We start from the raw sequence: 13,825 nt of genomic DNA, 5'->3' as shown, positions 1-13,825 counted from the left end.
CATCTTGGATGCATATTCCTTTGTTGCTCATTAGTCTTCACAAAAAATGATTCTTTTTTCAATGCTTGTGATTTTGTTCTTACAAGAAATCTCCATTTACCTCAACATTTCTGTAGAGTTTGTCTTGCAAATAAGTACCAGAGTGGCTGAAATATGACATTATCTAAGGCAATTGCTGATGGGAATCTTGAAGTCCTTTCTTGCATGTTGGAAGAATGGTATTTTTGATTTTATCATATTTCTTCTGCCACTCATCTTACTGTCATTGTAGATGGTAGAGTTGCAACAAACAACATATTCTTTTAATCAGACTACAATAATGATATAAGACTTTACATATTAAAATAGTGCATTATAAGACACATTAGTGTCAGTTTTCCTTATGCCACATTTTATATCTACTATCTTAACATAATTTTAGAAAAAATTAAATGAATTATTTTCCAATTTTGAGAAAATGATACAGTAAAACCTAGATATGAATTTTCTTAGCAAATTACACCTACGAATACATAAATCTAGCCAATAACACCAATGCGCGATACAAATCATTTCTTTATGCTGAGCATTTAACTTCTGTCAAGTACCTTATTGAAGTATTGAATGCAGTAAAATAGTGGAATTCAAAAAGAAATTAAATCAAGATGGGGAGACAGAGACAATAAGTGTATTGACATTTTTAACTGATGGTAAAATATATCAGTGAAAGGCCAAATTTTCAGGGCATACTGTGTGCTCCAGTGGCGCAATCGGTCAGCGCGCGGTACTTATAAGACAGTATCTGTTGAGCAATGCCGAGGTTGTGAGTTCAAGCCTCACCTGGAGCAGGAATATTTAGCTTTTTTTTCTTTTAATGATATCATCAGTCATTCATCTTCTGCTCTCGGAACATTTTTTATATGTAAGGATATTATGAAAAAGTAAAGCAAGAACATGAAATGCTAAGCAAACAGTAAGCCCCAGTGGCCTAATGGATAAGGCACTGGCCTCCTAAGCCAGGGATTGTGGGTTCAAGTCCCATCTGGGGTGTTTGTATTTATATCAACCATCTCAGCATTAGGGGTGGTTCTTTTAGCCTTGCTTCACCTGGATGCTGGATTTGCACAACAGTCCTGTTGAGTTGTGCTTGTTAATTGTTGCCACAGTAGCTACAAAATGACATTTATCATGATAACATTGTGGATTAGTGTCCTTAAAAGGTTTTTCTATAATTGAGGACCAAGGTTTAAAGACCCATCTTGGATGCATATTCCTTTGTTGCTCATTAGTCTTCACAAGAAATGATTCTTTTTTCAATGCTTGTGATTTTGTTCTTACAAGAAATCTCCATTTACCTCAACATTTCTGTAGAGTTTGTCTTGCAAATAAGTACCAGAGTGGCTGAAATATGACATTATCTAAGGCAATTGCTGATGGGAATCTTGAAGTCCTTTCTTGCATGTTGGAAGAATGGTATTTTTGATTTTATCATATTTCTTCTGCCACTCATCTTACTGTCATTGTAGATGGTAGAGTTGCAACAAACAACATATTCTTTTAATCAGACTACAATAATGATATAAGACTTTACATATTAAAATAGTGCATTATAAGACACATTAGTGTCAGTTTTCCTTATGCCACATTTTATATCTACTATCTTAACATAATTTTAGAAAAAATTAAATGAATTATTTTCCAATTTTGAGAAAATGATACAGTAAAACCTAGATATGAATTTTCTTAGCAAATTACACCTACGAATACATAAATCTAGCCAATAACACCAATGCGCGATACAAATCATTTCTTTATGCTGAGCATTTAACTTCTGTCAAGTACCTTATTGAAGTATTGAATGCAGTAAAATAGTGGAATTCAAAAAGAAATTAAATCAAGATGGGGAGACAGAGACAATAAGTGTATTGACATTTTTAACTGATGGTAAAATATATCAGTGAAAGGCCAAATTTTCAGGGCATACTGTGTGCTCCAGTGGCGCAATCGGTCAGCGCGCGGTACTTATAAGACAGTATCTGTTGAGCAATGCCGAGGTTGTGAGTTCAAGCCTCACCTGGAGCAGGAATATTTAGCTTTTTTTTCTTTTAATGATATCATCAGTCATTCATCTTCTGCTCTCGGAACATTTTTTATATGTAAGGATATTATGAAAAAGTAAAGCAAGAACATGAAATGCTAAGCAAACAGTAAGCCCCAGTGGCCTAATGGATAAGGCACTGGCCTCCTAAGCCAGGGATTGTGGGTTCAAGTCCCATCTGGGGTGTTTGTATTTATATCAACCATCTCAGCATTAGGGGTGGTTCTTTTAGCCTTGCTTCACCTGGATGCTGGATTTGCACAACAGTCCTGTTGAGTTGTGCTTGTTAATTGTTGCCACAGTAGCTACAAAATGACATTTATCATGATAACATTGTGGATTAGTGTCCTTAAAAGGTTTTTCTATAATTGAGGACCAAGGTTTAAAGACCCATCTTGGATGCATATTCCTTTGTTGCTCATTAGTCTTCACAAAAAATGATTCTTTTTTCAATGCTTGTGATTTTGTTCTTACAAGAAATCTCCATTTACCTCAACATTTCTGTAGAGTTTGTCTTGCAAATAAGTACCAGAGTGGCTGAAATATGACATTATCTAAGGCAATTGCTGATGGGAATCTTGAAGTCCTTTCTTGCATGTTGGAAGAATGGTATTTTTGATTTTATCATATTTCTTCTGCCACTCATCTTACTGTCATTGTAGATGGTAGAGTTGCAACAAACAACATATTCTTTTAATCAGACTACAATAATGATATAAGACTTTACATATTAAAATAGTGCATTATAAGACACATTAGTGTCAGTTTTCCTTATGCCACATTTTATATCTACTATCTTAACATAATTTTAGAAAAAATTAAATGAATTATTTTCCAATTTTGAGAAAATGATACAGTAAAACCTAGATATGAATTTTCTTAGCAAATTACACCTACGAATACATAAATCTTGCCAATAACACCAATGCGCGATACAAATCATTTCTTTTTGCTGAGCATTTAACTTCTATCAAGTACCTTATTGAAGTATTGAATGCAGTAAAATAGTGGAATTCAAAAATAAATTAAATCAAGATGGGGAGACAGAGACAATAAGTGTATTGACATTTTTAACTGATGGTAAAATATATCAGTGAAAGGCCAAATTTTCAGGGAATATTGTGTGCTCCAGTGGCGCAATCGGTCAGCGCGCGGTACTTATAAGACAGTATCTGTTGAGCAATGCCGAGGTTGTGAGTTCAAGCCTCACCTGGAGCAGGAATATTTAGCTTTTTTTTCTTTTAATGATATCATCAGTCATTCATCTTCTGCTCTCGGAACATTTTTTATATGTAAGGATATTATGAAAAAGTAAAGCAAGAACATGAAATGCTAAGCAAACAGTAAGCCCCAGTGGCCTAATGGATAAGGCACTGGCCTCCTAAGCCAGGGATTGTGGGTTCAAGTCCCATCTGGGGTGTTTGTATTTATATCAACCATCTCAGCATTAGGGGTGTTTTTTTTAGCCTTGCTTCACCTGGATGCTGGATTTGCACAACAGTCCTGTTGAGTTGTGCTTGTTAATTGTTGCCACAGTAGCTACAAAATGACATTTATCATGATAACATTGTGGATTAGTGTCCTTAAAAGGTTTTTCTATAATTGAGGACCAAGGTTTAAAGACCCATCTTGGATGCATATTCCTTTGTTGCTCATTAGTCTTCACAAAAAATGATTCTTTTTTCAATGCTTGTGATTTTGTTCTTACAAGAAATCTCCATTTACCTCAACATTTCTGTAGAGTTTGTCTTGCAAATAAGTACCAGAGTGGCTGAAATATGACATTATCTAAGGCAATTGCTGATGGGAATCTTGAAGTCCTTTCTTGCATGTTGGAAGAATGGTATTTTTGATTTTATCATATTTCTTCTGCCACTCATCTTACTGTCATTGTAGATGGTAGAGTTGCAACAAACAACATATTCTTTTAATCAGACTACAATAATGATATAAGACTTTACATATTAAAATAGTGCATTATAAGACACATTAGTGTCCGTTTTCCTTATGCCACATTTTATATCTACTATCTTAACATAATTTTAGAAAAAATTAAATGAATTATTTTCCAATTTTGAGAAAATGATACAGTAAAACCTAGATATGAATTTTCTTAGCAAATTACACCTACGAATACATAAATCTAGCCAATAACACCAATGCGCGATACAAATCATTTCTTTATGCTGAGCATTTAACTTCTGTCAAGTACCTTATTGAAGTATTGAATGCAGTAAAATAGTGGAATTCAAAAATAAATTAAATCAAGATGGGGAGACAGAGACAATAAGTGTATTGGCATTTTTAACTGATGGTAAAATATATCAGTGAAAGGCCAAATTTTCAGGGCATACTGTGTGCTCCAGTGGCGCAATCGGTCAGCGCGCGGTACTTATAAGACAGTATCTGTTGAGCAATGCCGAGGTTGTGAGTTCAAGCCTCACCTGGAGCAGGAATATTTAGCTTTTTTTTCTTTTAATGATATCATTAGTCATTCATCTTCTGCTCTCGGAACATTTTTTATATGTAAGGATATTATGAAAAAGTAAAGCAAGAACATGAAATGCTAAGCAAACAGTAAGCCCCAGTGGCCTAATGGATAAGGCACTGGCCTCCTAAGCCAGGGATTGTGGGTTCAAGTCCCATCTGGGGTGTTTGTATTTATATCAACCATCTCAGCATTAGGGGTGGTTCTTTTAGCCTTGCTTCACCTGGATGCTGGATTTGCACAACAGTCCTGTTGAGTTGTGCTTGTTAATTGTTGCCACAGTAGCTACAAAATGACATTTATCATGATAACATTGTGGATTAGTGTCCTTAAAAGGTTTTTCTTTAATTGAGGACCAAGGTTTAAAGACCCATCTTGGATGCATATTCCTTTGTTGCTCATTAGTCTTCACAAAAAATGATTCTTTTTTCAATGCTTGTGATTTTGTTCTTACAAGAAATCTCCATTTACCTCAACATTTCTGTAGAGTTTGTCTTGCAAATAAGTACCAGAGTGGCTGAAATATGACATTATCTAAGGCAATTGCTGATGGGAATCTTGAAGTCCTTTCTTGCATGTTGGAAGAATGGTATTTTTGATTTTATCATATTTCTTCTGCCACTCATCTTACTGTCATTGTAGATGGTAGAGTTGCAACAAACAACATATTCTTTTAATCAGACTACAATAATGATATAAGACTTTACATATTAAAATAGTGCATTATAAGACACATTAGTGTCAGTTTTCCTTATGCCACATTTTATATCTACTATCTTAACATAATTTTAGAAAAAATTAAATGAATTATTTTCCAATTTTGAGAAAATGATACAGTAAAACCTAGATATGAATTTTCTTAGCAAATTACACCTACGAATACATAAATCTAGCCAATAACACCAATGCGCGATACAAATCATTTCTTTATGCTGAGCATTTAACTTCTGTCAAGTACCTTATTGAAGTATTGAATGCAGTAAAATAGTGGAATTCAAAAAGAAATTAAATCAAGATGGGGAGACAGAGACAATAAGTGTATTGACATTTTTAACTGATGGTAAAATATATCAGTGAAAGGCCAAATTTTCAGGGCATACTGTGTGCTCCAGTGGCGCAATCGGTCAGCGCGCGGTACTTATAAGACAGTATCTGTTGAGCAATGCCGAGGTTGTGAGTTCAAGCCTCACCTGGAGCAGGAATATTTAGCTTTTTTTTCTTTTAATGATATCATCAGTCATTCATCTTCTGCTCTCGGAACATTTTTTATATGTAAGGATATTATGAAAAAGTAAAGCAAGAACATGAAATGCTAAGCAAACAGTAAGCCCCAGTGGCCTAATGGATAAGGCACTGGCCTCCTAAGCCAGGGATTGTGGGTTCAAGTCCCATCTGGGGTGTTTGTATTTATATCAACCATCTCAGCATTAGGGGTGGTTCTTTTAGCCTTGCTTCACCTGGATGCTGGATTTGCACAACAGTCCTGTTGAGTTGTGCTTGTTAATTGTTGCCACAGTAGCTACAAAATGACATTTATCATGATAACATTGTGGATTAGTGTCCTTAAAAGGTTTTTCTATAATTGAGGACCAAGGTTTAAAGACCCATCTTGGATGCATATTCCTTTGTTGCTCATTAGTCTTCACAAGAAATGATTCTTTTTTCAATGCTTGTGATTTTGTTCTTACAAGAAATCTCCATTTACCTCAACATTTCTGTAGAGTTTGTCTTGCAAATAAGTACCAGAGTGGCTGAAATATGACATTATCTAAGGCAATTGCTGATGGGAATCTTGAAGTCCTTTCTTGCATGTTGGAAGAATGGTATTTTTGATTTTATCATATTTCTTCTGCCACTCATCTTACTGTCATTGTAGATGGTAGAGTTGCAACAAACAACATATTCTTTTAATCAGACTACAATAATGATATAAGACTTTACATATTAAAATAGTGCATTATAAGACACATTAGTGTCAGTTTTCCTTATGCCACATTTTATATCTACTATCTTAACATAATTTTAGAAAAAATTAAATGAATTATTTTCCAATTTTGAGAAAATGATACAGTAAAACCTAGATATGAATTTTCTTAGCAAATTACACCTACGAATACATAAATCTAGCCAATAACACCAATGCGCGATACAAATCATTTCTTTATGCTGAGCATTTAACTTCTGTCAAGTACCTTATTGAAGTATTGAATGCAGTAAAATAGTGGAATTCAAAAAGAAATTAAATCAAGATGGGGAGACAGAGACAATAAGTGTATTGACATTTTTAACTGATGGTAAAATATATCAGTGAAAGGCCAAATTTTCAGGGCATACTGTGTGCTCCAGTGGCGCAATCGGTCAGCGCGCGGTACTTATAAGACAGTATCTGTTGAGCAATGCCGAGGTTGTGAGTTCAAGCCTCACCTGGAGCAGGAATATTTAGCTTTTTTTTCTTTTAATGATATCATCAGTCATTCATCTTCTGCTCTCGGAACATTTTTTATATGTAAGGATATTATGAAAAAGTAAAGCAAGAACATGAAATGCTAAGCAAACAGTAAGCCCCAGTGGCCTAATGGATAAGGCACTGGCCTCCTAAGCCAGGGATTGTGGGTTCAAGTCCCATCTGGGGTGTTTGTATTTATATCAACCATCTCAGCATTAGGGGTGGTTCTTTTAGCCTTGCTTCACCTGGATGCTGGATTTGCACAACAGTCCTGTTGAGTTGTGCTTGTTAATTGTTGCCACAGTAGCTACAAAATGACATTTATCATGATAACATTGTGGATTAGTGTCCTTAAAAGGTTTTTCTATAATTGAGGACCAAGGTTTAAAGACCCATCTTGGATGCATATTCCTTTGTTGCTCATTAGTCTTCACAAAAAATGATTCTTTTTTCAATGCTTGTGATTTTGTTCTTACAAGAAATCTCCATTTACCTCAACATTTCTGTAGAGTTTGTCTTGCAAATAAGTACCAGAGTGGCTGAAATATGACATTATCTAAGGCAATTGCTGATGGGAATCTTGAAGTCCTTTCTTGCATGTTGGAAGAATGGTATTTTTGATTTTATCATATTTCTTCTGCCACTCATCTTACTGTCATTGTAGATGGTAGAGTTGCAACAAACAACATATTCTTTTAATCAGACTACAATAATGATATAAGACTTTACATATTAAAATAGTGCATTATAAGACACATTAGTGTCAGTTTTCCTTATGCCACATTTTATATCTACTATCTTAACATAATTTTAGAAAAAATTAAATGAATTATTTTCCAATTTTGAGAAAATGATACAGTAAAACCTAGATATGAATTTTCTTAGCAAATTACACCTACGAATACATAAATCTTGCCAATAACACCAATGCGCGATACAAATCATTTCTTTTTGCTGAGCATTTAACTTCTATCAAGTACCTTATTGAAGTATTGAATGCAGTAAAATAGTGGAATTCAAAAATAAATTAAATCAAGATGGGGAGACAGAGACAATAAGTGTATTGACATTTTTAACTGATGGTAAAATATATCAGTGAAAGGCCAAATTTTCAGGGAATATTGTGTGCTCCAGTGGCGCAATCGGTCAGCGCGCGGTACTTATAAGACAGTATCTGTTGAGCAATGCCGAGGTTGTGAGTTCAAGCCTCACCTGGAGCAGGAATATTTAGCTTTTTTTTCTTTTAATGATATCATCAGTCATTCATCTTCTGCTCTCGGAACATTTTTTATATGTAAGGATATTATGAAAAAGTAAAGCAAGAACATGAAATGCTAAGCAAACAGTAAGCCCCAGTGGCCTAATGGATAAGGCACTGGCCTCCTAAGCCAGGGATTGTGGGTTCAAGTCCCATCTGGGGTGTTTGTATTTATATCAACCATCTCAGCATTAGGGGTGGTTCTTTTAGCCTTGCTTCACCTGGATGCTGGATTTGCACAACAGTCCTGTTGAGTTGTGCTTGTTAATTGTTGCCACAGTAGCTACAAAATGACATTTATCATGATAACATTGTGGATTAGTGTCCTTAAAAGGTTTTTCTATAATTGAGGACCAAGGTTTAAAGACCCATCTTGGATGCATATTCCTTTGTTGCTCATTAGTCTTCACAAAAAATGATTCTTTTTTCAATGCTTGTGATTTTGTTCTTACAAGAAATCTCCATTTACCTCAACATTTCTGTAGAGTTTGTCTTGCAAATAAGTACCAGAGTGGCTGAAATATGACATTATCTAAGGCAATTGCTGATGGGAATCTTGAAGTCCTTTCTTGCATGTTGGAAGAATGGTATTTTTGATTTTATCATATTTCTTCTGCCACTCATCTTACTGTCATTGTAGATGGTAGAGTTGCAACAAACAACATATTCTTTTAATCAGACTACAATAATGATATAAGACTTTACATATTAAAATAGTGCATTATAAGACACATTAGTGTCAGTTTTCCTTATGCCACATTTTATATCTACTATCTTAACATAATTTTAGAAAAAATTAAATGAATTATTTTCCAATTTTGAGAAAATGATACAGTAAAACCTAGATATGAATTTTCTTAGCAAATTACACCTACGAATACATAAATCTAGCCAATAACACCAATGCGCGATACAAATCATTTCTTTATGCTGAGCATTTAACTTCTGTCAAGTACCTTATTGAAGTATTGAATGCAGTAAAATAGTGGAATTCAAAAAGAAATTAAATCAAGATGGGGAGACAGAGACAATAAGTGTATTGACATTTTTAACTGATGGTAAAATATATCAGTGAAAGGCCAAATTTTCAGGGCATACTGTGTGCTCCAGTGGCGCAATCGGTCAGCGCGCGGTACTTATAAGACAGTATCTGTTGAGCAATGCTGAGGTTGTGAGTTCAAGCCTCACCTGGAGCAGGAATATTTAGCTTTTTTTTCTTTTAATGATATCATCAGTCATTCATCTTCTGCTCTCGGAACATTTTTTATATGTAAGGATATTATGAAAAAGTAAAGCAAGAACATGAAATGCTAAGCAAACAGTAAGCCCCAGTGGCCTAATGGATAAGGCACTGGCCTCCTAAGCCAGGGATTGTGGGTTCAAGTCCCATCTGGGGTGTTTGTATTTATATCAACCATCTCAGCATTAGGGGTGGTTCTTTTAGCCTTGCTTCACCTGGATGCTGGATTTGCACAACAGTCCTGTTGAGTTGTGCTTGTTAATTGTTGCCACAGTAGCTACAAAATGACATTTATCATGATAACATTGTGGATTAGTGTCCTTAAAAGGTTTTTCTATAATTGAGGACCAAGGTTTAAAGACCCATCTTGGATGCATATTCCTTTGTTGCTCATTAGTCTTCACAAAAAATGATTCTTTTTTCAATGCTTGTGATTTTGTTCTTACAAGAAATCTCCATTTACCTCAACATTTCTGTAGAGTTTGTCTTGCAAATAAGTACCAGAGTGGCTGAAATATGACATTATCTAAGGCAATTGCTGATGGGAATCTTGAAGTCCTTTCTTGCATGTTGGAAGAATGGTATTTTTGATTTTATCATATTTCTTCTGCCACTCATCTTACTGTCATTGTAGATGGTAGAGTTGCAACAAACAACATATTCTTTTAATCAGACTACAATAATGATATAAGACTTTACATATTAAAATAGTGCATTATAAGACACATTAGTGTCAGTTTTCCTTATGCCACATTTTATATCTACTATCTTAACATAATTTTAGAAAAAATTAAATGAATTATTTTCCAATTTTGAGAAAATGATACAGTAAAACCTAGATATGAATTTTCTTAGCAAATTACACCTACGAATACATAAATCTAGCCAATAACACCAATGCGCGATACAAATCATTTCTTTATGCTGAGCATTTAACTTCTGTCAAGTACCTTATTGAAGTATTGAATGCAGTAAAATAGTGGAATTCAAAAAGAAATTAAATCAAGATGGGGAGACAGAGACAATAAGTGTATTGACATTTTTAACTGATGGTAAAATATATCAGTGAAAGGCCAAATTTTCAGGGCATACTGTGTGCTCCAGTGGCGCAATCGGTCAGCGCGCGGTACTTATAAGACAGTATCTGTTGAGCAATGCCGAGGTTGTGAGTTCAAGCCTCACCTGGAGCAGGAATATTTAGCTTTTTTTTCTTTTAATGATATCATCAGTCATTCATCTTCTGCTCTCGGAACATTTTTTATATGTAAGGATATTATGAAAAAGTAAAGCAAGAACATGAAATGCTAAGCAAACAGTAAGCCCCAGTGGCCTAATGGATAAGGCACTGGCCTCCTAAGCCAGGGATTGTGGGTTCAAGTCCCATCTGGGGTGTTTGTATTTATATCAACCATCTCAGCATTAGGGGTGGTTCTTTTAGCCTTGCTTCACCTGGATGCTGGATTTGCACAACAGTCCTGTTGAGTTGTGCTTGTTAATTGTTGCCACAGTAGCTACAAAATGACATTTATCATGATAACATTGTGGATTAGTGTCCTTAAATGGTTTTTCTATAATTGAGGACCAAGGTTTAAAGACCCATCTTGGATGCATATTCCTTTGTTGCTCATTAGTCTTCACAAAAAATGATTCTTTTTTCAATGCTTGTGATTTTGTTCTTACAAGAAATCTCCATTTACCTCAACATTTCTGTAGAGTTTGTCTTGCAAATAAGTACCAGAGTGGCTGAAATATGACATTATCTAAGGCAATTGCTGATGGGAATCTTGAAGTCCTTTCTTGCATGTTGGAAGAATGGTATTTTTGATTTTATCATATTTCTTCTGCCACTCATCTTACTGTCATTGTAGATGGTAGAGTTGCAACAAACAACATATTCTTTTAATCAGACTACAATAATGATATAAGACTTTACATATTAAAATAGTGCATTATAAGACACATTAGTGTCAGTTTTCCTTATGCCACATTTTATATCTACTATCTTAACATAATTTTAGAAAAAATTAAATGAATTATTTTCCAATTTTGAGAAAATAATACAGTAAAACCTAGATATGAATTTTCTTAGCAAATTACACCTACGAATACATAAATCTAGCCAATAACACCAATGCGCGATACAAATCATTTCTTTATGCTGAGCATTTAACTTCTGTCAAGTACCTTATTGAAGTATTGAATGCAGTAAAATAGTGGAATTCAAAAAGAAATTAAATCAAGATGGGGAGACAGAGACAATAAGTGTATTGACATTTTTAACTGATGGTAAAATATATCAGTGAAAGGCCAAATTTTCAGGGCATACTGTGTGCTCCAGTGGCGCAATCGGTCAGCGCGCGGTACTTATAAGACAGTATCTGTTGAGCAATGCCGAGGTTGTGAGTTCAAGCCTCACCTGGAGCAGGAATATTTAGCTTTTTTTTCTTTTAATGATATCATCAGTCATTCATCTTCTGCTCTCGGAACATTTTTTATATGTAAGGATATTATGAAAAAGTAAAGCAAGAACATGAAATGCTAAGCAAACAGTAAGCCCCAGTGGCCTAATGGATAAGGCACTGGCCTCCTAAGCCAGGGATTGTGGGTTCAAGTCCCATCTGGGGTGTTTGTGTTTATATCAACCATCTCAGCATTAGGGGTGGTTCTTTTAGCCTTGCTTCACCTGGATGCTGGATTTGCACAACAGTCCTGTTGAGTTGTGCTTGTTAATTGTTGCCACAGTAGCTACAAAATGACATTTATCATGATAACATTGTGGATTAGTGTCCTTAAATGGTTTTTCTATAATTGAGGACCAAGGTTTAAAGACCCATCTTGGATGCATATTCCTTTGTTGCTCATTAGTCTTCACAAAAAATGATTCTTTTTTCAATGCTTGTGATTTTGTTCTTACAAGAAATCTCCATTTACCTCAACATTTCTGTAGAGTTTGTCTTGCAAATAAGTACCAGAGTGGCTGAAATATGACATTATCTAAGGCAATTGCTGATGGGAATCTTGAAGTCCTTTCTTGCATGTTGGAAGAATGGTATTTTTGATTTTATCATATTTCTTCTGCCACTCATCTTACTGTCATTGTAGATGGTAGAGTTGCAACAAACAACATATTCTTTTAATCAGACTACAATAATGATATAAGACTTTACATATTAAAATAGTGCATTATAAGACACATTAGTGTCAGTTTTCCTTATGCCACATTTTATATCTACTATCTTAACATAATTTTAGAAAAAATTAAATGAATTATTTTCCAATTTTGAGAAAATGATACAGTAAAACCTAGATATGAATTTTCTTAGCAAATTACACCTACGAATACATAAATCTAGCCAATAACACCAATGCGCGATACAAATCATTTCTTTATGCTGAGCATTTAACTTCTGTCAAGTACCTTATTGAAGTATTGAATGCAGTAAAATAGTGGAATTCAAAAAGAAATTAAATCAAGATGGGGAGACAGAGACAATAAGTGTATTGACATTTTTAACTGATGGTAAAATATATCAGTGAAAGGCCAAATTTTCAGGGCATACTGTGTGCTCCAGTGGCGCAATCGGTCAGCGCGCGGTACTTATAAGACAGTATCTGTTGAGCAATGCTGAGGTTGTGAGTTCAAGCCTCACCTGGAGCAGGAATATTTAGCTTTTTTTTCTTTTAATGATATCATCAGTCATTCATCTTCTGCTCTCGGAACATTTTTTATATGTAAGGATATTATGAAAAAGTAAAGCAAGAACATGAAATGCTAAGCAAACAGTAAGCCCCAGTGGCCTAATGGATAAGGCACTGGCCTCCTAAGCCAGGGATTGTGGGTTCAAGTCCCATCTGGGGTGTTTGTATTTATATCAACCATCTCAGCATTAGGGGTGGTTCTTTTAACCTTGCTTCACCTGGATGCTGGATTTGCACAACAGTCCTGTTGAGTTGTGCTTGTTAATTGTTGCCACAGTAGCTACAAAATGACATTTATCATGATAACATTGTGGATTAGTGTCCTTAAAAGGTTTTTCTATAATTGAGGACCAAGGTTTAAAGACCCATCTTGGATGCATATTCCTTTGTTGCTCATTAGTCTTCACAAAAAATGATTCTTTTTTCAATGCTTGTGATTTTGTTCTTACAAGAAATCTCCATTTACCTCAACATTTCTGTAGAGTTTGTCTTGCAAATAAGTACCAGAGTGGCTGAAATATGACATTATCTAAGGCAATTGCTGATGGGAATCTTGAAGTCCTTTCTTGCATGTTGGAAGAATGGTATTTTTGATTTTATCATATTTCTTCTGCCAC

General features: G+C 34.8%; 22 non-coding genes across 22 annotated transcripts; all 22 read left to right on the top strand.

The window, feature by feature from the left end:
- The first annotated feature begins 734 nt into the window (after nt 1-734).
- On the top strand, nt 735-827 carry TRNAI-UAU (transfer RNA isoleucine (anticodon UAU)). The gene is given in 2 exon segments: nt 735-772; nt 792-827. It is a non-coding gene; the product is annotated as a tRNA-Ile (tRNA).
- Nucleotides 828-956: 129 nt separating this feature from the next.
- TRNAR-CCU (transfer RNA arginine (anticodon CCU)) lies at nt 957-1,029 on the top strand. Its single transcript has one exon. It is a non-coding gene; the product is annotated as a tRNA-Arg (tRNA).
- Nucleotides 1,030-1,968: 939 nt separating this feature from the next.
- Nucleotides 1,969-2,061, top strand: TRNAI-UAU (transfer RNA isoleucine (anticodon UAU)). Its single transcript is given in 2 exon segments — nt 1,969-2,006; nt 2,026-2,061. It is a non-coding gene; the product is annotated as a tRNA-Ile (tRNA).
- Nucleotides 2,062-2,190: 129 nt separating this feature from the next.
- On the top strand, nt 2,191-2,263 carry TRNAR-CCU (transfer RNA arginine (anticodon CCU)). Its single transcript has one exon. It is a non-coding gene; the product is annotated as a tRNA-Arg (tRNA).
- Nucleotides 2,264-3,202: 939 nt separating this feature from the next.
- TRNAI-UAU (transfer RNA isoleucine (anticodon UAU)) lies at nt 3,203-3,295 on the top strand. Its single transcript is given in 2 exon segments — nt 3,203-3,240; nt 3,260-3,295. It is a non-coding gene; the product is annotated as a tRNA-Ile (tRNA).
- A 129-nt stretch (nt 3,296-3,424) lies between these two features.
- Nucleotides 3,425-3,497, top strand: TRNAR-CCU (transfer RNA arginine (anticodon CCU)). The gene has a single exon. It is a non-coding gene; the product is annotated as a tRNA-Arg (tRNA).
- A 939-nt stretch (nt 3,498-4,436) lies between these two features.
- On the top strand, nt 4,437-4,529 carry TRNAI-UAU (transfer RNA isoleucine (anticodon UAU)). The gene is given in 2 exon segments: nt 4,437-4,474; nt 4,494-4,529. It is a non-coding gene; the product is annotated as a tRNA-Ile (tRNA).
- Nucleotides 4,530-4,658: 129 nt separating this feature from the next.
- TRNAR-CCU (transfer RNA arginine (anticodon CCU)) lies at nt 4,659-4,731 on the top strand. Its single transcript has one exon. It is a non-coding gene; the product is annotated as a tRNA-Arg (tRNA).
- A 939-nt stretch (nt 4,732-5,670) lies between these two features.
- TRNAI-UAU (transfer RNA isoleucine (anticodon UAU)) lies at nt 5,671-5,763 on the top strand. Its single transcript is given in 2 exon segments — nt 5,671-5,708; nt 5,728-5,763. It is a non-coding gene; the product is annotated as a tRNA-Ile (tRNA).
- Nucleotides 5,764-5,892: 129 nt separating this feature from the next.
- On the top strand, nt 5,893-5,965 carry TRNAR-CCU (transfer RNA arginine (anticodon CCU)). Its single transcript has one exon. It is a non-coding gene; the product is annotated as a tRNA-Arg (tRNA).
- A 939-nt stretch (nt 5,966-6,904) lies between these two features.
- TRNAI-UAU (transfer RNA isoleucine (anticodon UAU)) lies at nt 6,905-6,997 on the top strand. The gene is given in 2 exon segments: nt 6,905-6,942; nt 6,962-6,997. It is a non-coding gene; the product is annotated as a tRNA-Ile (tRNA).
- Nucleotides 6,998-7,126: 129 nt separating this feature from the next.
- Nucleotides 7,127-7,199, top strand: TRNAR-CCU (transfer RNA arginine (anticodon CCU)). The gene has a single exon. It is a non-coding gene; the product is annotated as a tRNA-Arg (tRNA).
- A 939-nt stretch (nt 7,200-8,138) lies between these two features.
- On the top strand, nt 8,139-8,231 carry TRNAI-UAU (transfer RNA isoleucine (anticodon UAU)). Its single transcript is given in 2 exon segments — nt 8,139-8,176; nt 8,196-8,231. It is a non-coding gene; the product is annotated as a tRNA-Ile (tRNA).
- A 129-nt stretch (nt 8,232-8,360) lies between these two features.
- TRNAR-CCU (transfer RNA arginine (anticodon CCU)) lies at nt 8,361-8,433 on the top strand. The gene has a single exon. It is a non-coding gene; the product is annotated as a tRNA-Arg (tRNA).
- A 939-nt stretch (nt 8,434-9,372) lies between these two features.
- On the top strand, nt 9,373-9,465 carry TRNAI-UAU (transfer RNA isoleucine (anticodon UAU)). The gene is given in 2 exon segments: nt 9,373-9,410; nt 9,430-9,465. It is a non-coding gene; the product is annotated as a tRNA-Ile (tRNA).
- Nucleotides 9,466-9,594: 129 nt separating this feature from the next.
- Nucleotides 9,595-9,667, top strand: TRNAR-CCU (transfer RNA arginine (anticodon CCU)). Its single transcript has one exon. It is a non-coding gene; the product is annotated as a tRNA-Arg (tRNA).
- Nucleotides 9,668-10,606: 939 nt separating this feature from the next.
- On the top strand, nt 10,607-10,699 carry TRNAI-UAU (transfer RNA isoleucine (anticodon UAU)). Its single transcript is given in 2 exon segments — nt 10,607-10,644; nt 10,664-10,699. It is a non-coding gene; the product is annotated as a tRNA-Ile (tRNA).
- Nucleotides 10,700-10,828: 129 nt separating this feature from the next.
- TRNAR-CCU (transfer RNA arginine (anticodon CCU)) lies at nt 10,829-10,901 on the top strand. Its single transcript has one exon. It is a non-coding gene; the product is annotated as a tRNA-Arg (tRNA).
- A 939-nt stretch (nt 10,902-11,840) lies between these two features.
- Nucleotides 11,841-11,933, top strand: TRNAI-UAU (transfer RNA isoleucine (anticodon UAU)). The gene is given in 2 exon segments: nt 11,841-11,878; nt 11,898-11,933. It is a non-coding gene; the product is annotated as a tRNA-Ile (tRNA).
- Nucleotides 11,934-12,062: 129 nt separating this feature from the next.
- TRNAR-CCU (transfer RNA arginine (anticodon CCU)) lies at nt 12,063-12,135 on the top strand. Its single transcript has one exon. It is a non-coding gene; the product is annotated as a tRNA-Arg (tRNA).
- Nucleotides 12,136-13,074: 939 nt separating this feature from the next.
- On the top strand, nt 13,075-13,167 carry TRNAI-UAU (transfer RNA isoleucine (anticodon UAU)). The gene is given in 2 exon segments: nt 13,075-13,112; nt 13,132-13,167. It is a non-coding gene; the product is annotated as a tRNA-Ile (tRNA).
- A 129-nt stretch (nt 13,168-13,296) lies between these two features.
- On the top strand, nt 13,297-13,369 carry TRNAR-CCU (transfer RNA arginine (anticodon CCU)). Its single transcript has one exon. It is a non-coding gene; the product is annotated as a tRNA-Arg (tRNA).
- The last annotated feature ends 456 nt before the right edge of the window (nt 13,370-13,825 follow it).

Source organism: Crinia signifera, chromosome 5 (assembly GCF_055691185.1).
Source record: "Crinia signifera chromosome 5, ASM5569118v1, whole genome shotgun sequence".
Taxonomy (NCBI): Eukaryota; Metazoa; Chordata; class Amphibia; order Anura; family Myobatrachidae; genus Crinia; species Crinia signifera.
Note: the sequence above shows the minus strand (reverse complement) of the source record. Positions and strands in the feature narration are given on the sequence as shown.